We start from the raw sequence: 7,233 nt of genomic DNA, 5'->3' as shown, positions 1-7,233 counted from the left end.
TAGGAGTGACATGATGGCAGTCTTCCAAATTTGAGGGGCTGCCCCAAAGAAGAAGGGGTCAACCTATTCTCCAAAGCCCCTGAAGGACAAGAAGCAATTGATGGAAACTAACCAGGGAGAGACAACCTAGAACTAAGGAGAAATTTCCTGACAGTGAGGACAATTAACCAGTGGAACGGCTTCCCTCCAGAAGTTGTGGGTGATCCATCACAGGAGGTTTTGGAAAATAATGTACAACAGTTTGCCTGAAATGGTATCAGGTCTCCTGCTTGAGCAGGGGTTGGACTAGATGACCTCCAGCTCCGGTATTCTGCATTCTTCTCTAAGAAAGACAACAGGGGCTGGAAAGTCCTTTAGTGGCTTGCAATGGCCATTGCAACCTTCATTCCACAATGTCGGTGTTGCAACTGTTGACCAGGGCTCTGGTCAAATCAGAATTGAGCTGGAGGGGACCTTGGAGGTCTTCTAGTCCTTCCCCTCCTCAAGCAGGAGATCCTATCCATTTTAGACAAGTGCCTCTTAAAATTTGCTGACCTACGCTGCGGCTGAGCTGAAGCTGGCAAAGCCGAGCACCCCTGCCTGCCCAGCTGAGGTGTTCCTAGCTGAGGAGGGAGAGGGGGAGGCACTGCCACTATAACTCATTAATACATCATAAATTCTCAAGCATGGGGGCTATAACCACCACAAACCCACAAATCAAGCCCTCCAAGATATAAACCCACATGAGTTATTACTTTGTACATTCGTTCTCAGGACGCTACCCTAATGCCCCAGACTATCAGCTGTTAAATTATGGGGCCGGCAGATCCATGGATGGATCCTATAGAGATCCAGGCAACATGGACGCCGGCTCTTATGGGGGATACAAATACAATGGAATGGATCTGAGCATCAGCGGATCAGCCACCACCTCCTCCTCCTCCTCCTCCAGCCAATTTGGAGCGGTTGGGGAGACCTCTCGCGTCTTTTCTGCCCAGGCAGCGCTCGAAAGCAGGTTAAGAGAGGCGTTCAGCTGCTCCTTGTCCTGTCCCGAATCCCCCCTTGCACAAGCAGCACCAGTAGTGGCGGCGTCAACGAAAGCCGTGGAGGCAAGACAGCCGGGTCCTCCCACGCCAACCAGTAGCTTCTGTCGGCGCAGTTAGCGTCACCGCATTTGCCGAAATAGACGAAACCACGTCCTCGCGAACCGAAGAGAGCGGTTCTCAAGCCAACAACAGCACCTGAGTTCAGACGGAGCCGAATGCCACCTCCATGCCGGCCGCATAAAGCCTGCCCGCTTCTTGTCTCCCACCCAACATGTTTCGCTAAATGGCGGCTGAGTTCTAAACTGCCGGCATGACTTTGAAGGGCTGGATTGCCTTCCGCGCGGGCCGACGTGGAAGGCAAGCGGCAAGCCAGCTTTTCAAAGTCATGCCGGCCCCTCAGCCGCCGTTCAGCGAAACATGTTTCGCTGAACGGCGGCCGAGTTCTAAACTGCCGGCATGACTTTGAAGGGCTGGATTGCCTTCCGCGGCCGACGTGGAAGGCAAGCGGCAAGCCAGCTTTTCAAAGTCATGCCGGCCCCTCAGCCGCCTTCAGCGAAACATGTTTCGCTGAACGGCGGCCGAGTTCTAAACTGCCGGCATGACTTTGAAGGGCTGGATTGCCTTCCGCGCGGGCCGATGTGGAAGGCAAGGGGCAAGCCAGTCCTTCAAAGTCATGCTGGCACTTTAGCATGCCCCTCGGCCGCCATTCAGCGAAACATGTTTTGCTGAATGGCGGCCGAGTTCTAAACTGCCGGCATGACTTTGAATGGCTGGATTGCCTTCTGCGCCGCCGACATGGAAGGCAAGCAGCAAGCCAGCACTTCAAAGTCATGCCGGCTATTTAGCGTGCTGGCAGGCAGGGCTGGAGCGATCGAGAGCATGCTCCGTCCCGGTGGGTGCATATGAGCCCGGGATCCGCCGCTTGCACTCCCTTGCTGCGCACCGCCACCTGCCTTCCCTATCTAGGGGCTGCTCCAGCAGAAGTAGCAGAGTCGCATCAAGCGCCGCTCTGCCATCCTCCACGCTCTTCCCGCCCGGACGTCCAAAGCCTCCCAGCCCGCCCGGCCCGGGTGAGTCAGCTGCAGTGTAGCGGCGGCGATCCCACCACCATCCGCCCGCTCACTCGCCCCCCTGTCACTCAATCTGAGTTCGGAGAAGAAGCGGCGGCCCAGGTGGCTCTTTTCGTGGAGGCTTTCCCACGGCTTATCCGGATGTGGAGCTGGAAAGGCGAGCTCGCTCCCCCGCCCATCCGCCTGCTCACTCACTACGCTACCCCGCCCATGCGAGCAGCAATGGATTGGCGGTGGAGCGAGTCAAAGAAGGCGCCAAAATTACGCGGGATCTTTGGGAATGGCGCGGGACGCGGGAAAAATTACCTGTACTTTTCCTACCAAGAATAATCTCGGAATTCTGGAGGCCATTAAATGCTATTAAATCAGACTCCTGTTGGATGATTAAATCAGATTTGGATGCCCATAGATAAAAATGTCCTTTTCGACAGGTTGAAATATAGCCCGTCGGTCATCATAAAATGGAAAAAATCAGGGCTTTCAATTAATTCTGGATTAAAGTACCCCAAGGCTCTGTTTTGGGCCCAGGACTCTTCAACATCTTCATCGATGATTAGATGAGGGAATAAATGGGGAACTCCTCAAATTTGCAGATGACACCAAGCTGGCAGGAATAGCCAACACTCCAGAAGACAGGCTAAGATACAGAAGGATCTTGACAAACTTGAACATTGGGCACTATCTAACAAAATGAAATTCAGTGAAAAGAGTAGGTTCTACATTTAGGCAAGAAAAACCAAATGCACAGGTACAGTATAGGTGGTACCTTGCTCAATAGTAGCAATGTGAAAGGGATTTTGGAGTCCTAGTGGACAACCATTTAAATAGGAGCCAGCTGTGTGCAGCAGCTGCCAAAAAAGCCAACACAGTTCTAGGCTGCATCAACAGAGGATCACGTGAAGGGTTAATACCACTTTATAAGGCCTTGGGAAGGCCACTGGAATACTGCATTCAGTTTTGATCGCCACGATGTAGAAAAGATGTGGAGACTCTGGAAAGAGTGCAGAGAGAGCAACAAAGAGGATTAGGGACTGGAGACTAAAACATATGAAGAACGGTTGCAGGAACTGGGTAGGTCTAGTTTAAGAGAAAGAAGGACTAGGGAGACATGATAGCAGGCTTCCAATACCTCAGGGGTTGCCACAAAGAAAGGGATCAAGCTATTCTCCAAAGCACCTGAGGGCAGGACAATTAAACTAATTTAACTCATTTAACTAATGATAGAATACTGAATATCGAGGGACACGATCTGGTATATGGTTGGCATGCTTATCTGTTATTCAAAAAAAATTGGATAAGAAGTTTAAAGTCATATTTTAAGAAATGCTTTACTGCGGGTCTGGAAAAATACCAATATAAATTAAATGACAAGATACCCATGTGGGCAATTCCTAGACATGCAATTGAAAATACGAACATAGCACAAAAACAGGATAGAACTACCTATAGACAGCTTCTCATTTTGGAAAGGGGGGTACTGCAACTAAAATCTTTGGAGGTATTAAAAGAGGAGAAGGTAGTTCAAATGGTTCCAGTATGGGCAATTACAGGCCAGGTGGAAAATAGATCAAAAAATTGGTTTTATCCAAGTTGAGGATAATCGTTTAAACAAATAAGAGATCAAAGCTTAATGCATATAAAGAGGATATATGTATTAATACAGATGGATTCGGAACAGAATTAGTTAAAATTGTATGATAAAGTGGGCTCAAAATATTGAAGAACCAATAATGTTGGATACATGGGAAAGAATCTGGGTAAGAAATGAAATTTACACAAGCTCAAAACCTGAAGAAAATTTTTATAAGATGTTCTATAGATGGCATTTAGATCCTAAAAAGCTGGCTTCTATGTATCCGAATGTACAGCCTAAATGTTGGAGGTGTGGTTCTCTCGATGCTACATATTTTCATATATGGTGGACCTGCCAAAAGGTTAAGGCATTTTGGATAAAAATATGTGGATTATGCAAAATATCTTTAAAAGAAGGATAAAGTTTACTCCTCAGTTATTCTTACTAGGTATATGTACTGACTTTACAGTGGTAGAGACCAACTTGATTCTGCACCTAATAACGGCAGCAAGACTGTTGGTGGCGCAATACTGGAAGAAGGAAGACCTGCCTACAACCCAAGAATGGACATTGAAAGTCACAAACTTAGCCGAGATGGCTAAAATATCGGCATATCTTAAAGATCACTCAAATGAGAGATATAAACGAGACTGGAAAAAATGGATTGACTATACACAAAATAAATACGGGACCAAGAAATTCCAGTTAGCCTATGCTTAAGATCAGGAATGATTTCAATTGTTTAAAGTTAGCTCAGCAAGAAGAAGCTAAGATCAACGTAGAGATGTCATTAATTTCTTTATTTCTTTTTTCTCAATAGATTTTAGACTGTGTTTGTTAAAAATCCATACTGTGTACGGGTTCTGGGAAGTCGGGGATGGTGAAGGAGGAGGGGGTTGGGGGGAGGTGGAGGAGGGGTATACATTAGGCTAGACAAGAATTTGGTGGTAAACTAGAACTATTTTGACACACAAAAAAATTGTACTCTAATGCCTTACTGATTGAGGAATGATGAAATGTTTGTTTTAAAGAAAATAAAACTTTTGAACCGGAAAAAAAAGAAAAAAAAGAAGAGGTTGGATATCCATTTGTCTGAAACGGTATAGGGTTTCCTGCCTAGGCAGGGGGTTGGACTAGAAGACCTCCAAGGTCCCTTCCAACTCTGCTATTGTATTTGTGTTTGATTTAATTAATCAAGTCACGCTTTGGTGGATCCTTGGCTCTTTAAAGGGATTGAAGGTTGTGGGACCAGGCATGGTGGGAATAGAATAGAATAGAATGGGAATAGAATACAAAGGAATTGAGTAGAGTAGAGTAGAGTAGAGTAGAGTAGAGTAGAGTAGATAGAGTAGAGTAAGTAGAGAGTAATAGAATAAATAAATAGATTAAATAAGATTAAAGGATCGGAAGCGGTAAGATAAAGGATAGGGAAAATAGAGTAAAATAATTTTATGACTATATTTCAATGATGTGTATTAATACCAGAATTATACAGGTTGGATTATTATTTTAGCAGTGTGACAGATATCAGGATATTATTGTAATATAACTGGATATGAAGATATGTTCCCTAACAAGTGAGCCAAGTTTTTATTGTTAGTACTATAATTCAGGTGAGGCCAATCACCAGCTCCTAAATCCATAAACCTGAATGAAGCAATCTATTCCCAAGCAGGATGATTTTTTTTTGCCAATTCTTTGTGGTTTCTCCCAATGTGTAAATCTAGAAATAATCAGCAAAGATTATTATTCTGGGAACAATGGAGAAAACAGCCATTCAGTTGAAGCCCCTGCCAATAACCCAATTCTTTTTAAAATTGAATTTCCTTCTTTGAAGTTTGCAACCTTCATTTGGGCTGGAAAAATCAGAATTTAAGTTTAGGCTTGAATTAAAACTGTCAGTTTTTAAGGTGCACAGAAGCGACCACTAAAGATTAAAACAGCCTTAGTAAGACCACAACTCTTTGGGTCACATAGAAGCCCAGCAGCCAATGCTAACGTAAAACTGTCAGTAAGGACTTGCCACAAGTCGAGAACTCCACGCATTCTCATTATTTCCATTTTCTTTTCTGCTTTTCGAGTAGAGGGACTCTAGAAATGCCGTTCCTCCTCCTCCTCCTCCAGAGGAAGAGGAGGGGAGGAGGGGGGGAATCAACCCAGATCTGATAAGGCAACAAAGCCCTTATCTCTGGGTGAATGGCAGATAATTAACCTCCTTCCCAATCCTGGTTTAGCCCTGCGGCTGTGAGTAATGCCAGAAAGGCCGCACAAACATCAAATAAAGAAAAACTCGATGCCAAGGGATATTCAGCGGCTGCTTTATAAATTCTCCAAAGCTTCTGCTTCCTCAATTCACTTGGCTCTCCGAGCTACTGAAGACTCCTCCGATCGGACCTCCCAGCCGAGGAGAGTTGCTTGGGTTGCTCCCAACAGCCTCAGCATCCAAAGACTGGCAAGCTTCAATTCAGATTTATTTCGGCTTGAATTCGATGAAGGTTGCAATCTTGGTGGAAGGAAGTGGGGAGGAAACCCCTGAGTTATTGAATGGGACGCAGCTGTTTATCATCGATAAGCGGCTGTTCCGATGCACATCAAAACCGGAAGATTTTAACATACCACCGTCAGTTTAAATTCAGATTTATTTCAGTTGAATTCAGATGAAAGCTGCAATCTGGAGGAAGAAAAAGATTATAATTTATCTGAAATGGTCCTTTCTCCGGCTTGAGCAAGGGGCTGGACTAGAAGACCTTCAAGGCCCCTTCCAACTCTGTTATTCTGCTATTCTGGCTATTTTTCTTCCTTCCCTTCCTTCTCCATCACGGAGGGGGTTTCAAGAAGAAATTGGGAAAACCAGCATAAAGATAAGGGCTTTATTCCTAAACCATGACAATGAAATGGAGTTGCTAACTGGTTGAATATGATAATGGAAAGATAGTTAAATAAAGGTTACAATATATGGAACATGGATAATATGAAACTGATATGGGGAGTGGTAAAGGAGAGGTTTATGATCCAAAATTTTAAGATAATTAAATTGAGTTGCGAACTGATTGAATATGACAAAAGAAGGACAACTAAGCATGGGTTGAAATATGTTTACCGCTTGTTATTTTATATAATAGATTAAGGGAAGTGAAACATTGAACAGCGAGGATTTCCATCTAAAGACAATTAAGGATAATCCAATCCAAGATAAGGAAAAATAGAGAGGGAAGGTGAAATATACCTACAATGGGAAACTATTGAGATAAAAACAGAATCTTTTTTCTGGGGCATGGAAGGATGTCTAATTATATAAAGATAATGATGAGAATAGCGAGGAATTGTAACCAGGTCTACATCTCGGCCAAAATTAGGCTGGAGGGGAGATGGGTTTTAAAAGCACAATGACTATATATGCATACTTTTATTTTGATTTTTTTTACTAAAAAGGAGGAGAAAAATTAAATATTGAAAAGGAATTATAAATGCCATCAACCTAAAAGGGAACTTGCTCAGAGGCTGAAATACACCAAGTAAACGAGATGAAGAGTGGGAAGTAGAGGAGAGAGGGAAGGGAAGAAGG

The 7,233-nt window shown here is 44.3% G+C and overlaps 1 pseudogene; it reads left to right on the top strand.

Moving 5' to 3' along the window:
* Positions 1-696: 696 nt before the first annotated feature.
* Positions 697-1,266, top strand: LOC116520193 (annotated as a pseudogene).
* Positions 1,267-7,233: the final 5,967 nt, after the last annotated feature.

The sequence above is a fragment of the Thamnophis elegans genome, chromosome 17, assembly GCF_009769535.1.
Source record: "Thamnophis elegans isolate rThaEle1 chromosome 17, rThaEle1.pri, whole genome shotgun sequence".
NCBI classification, from domain to species: domain Eukaryota; kingdom Metazoa; phylum Chordata; class Lepidosauria; order Squamata; family Colubridae; genus Thamnophis; species Thamnophis elegans.
Note: the sequence above shows the minus strand (reverse complement) of the source record. Positions and strands in the feature narration are given on the sequence as shown.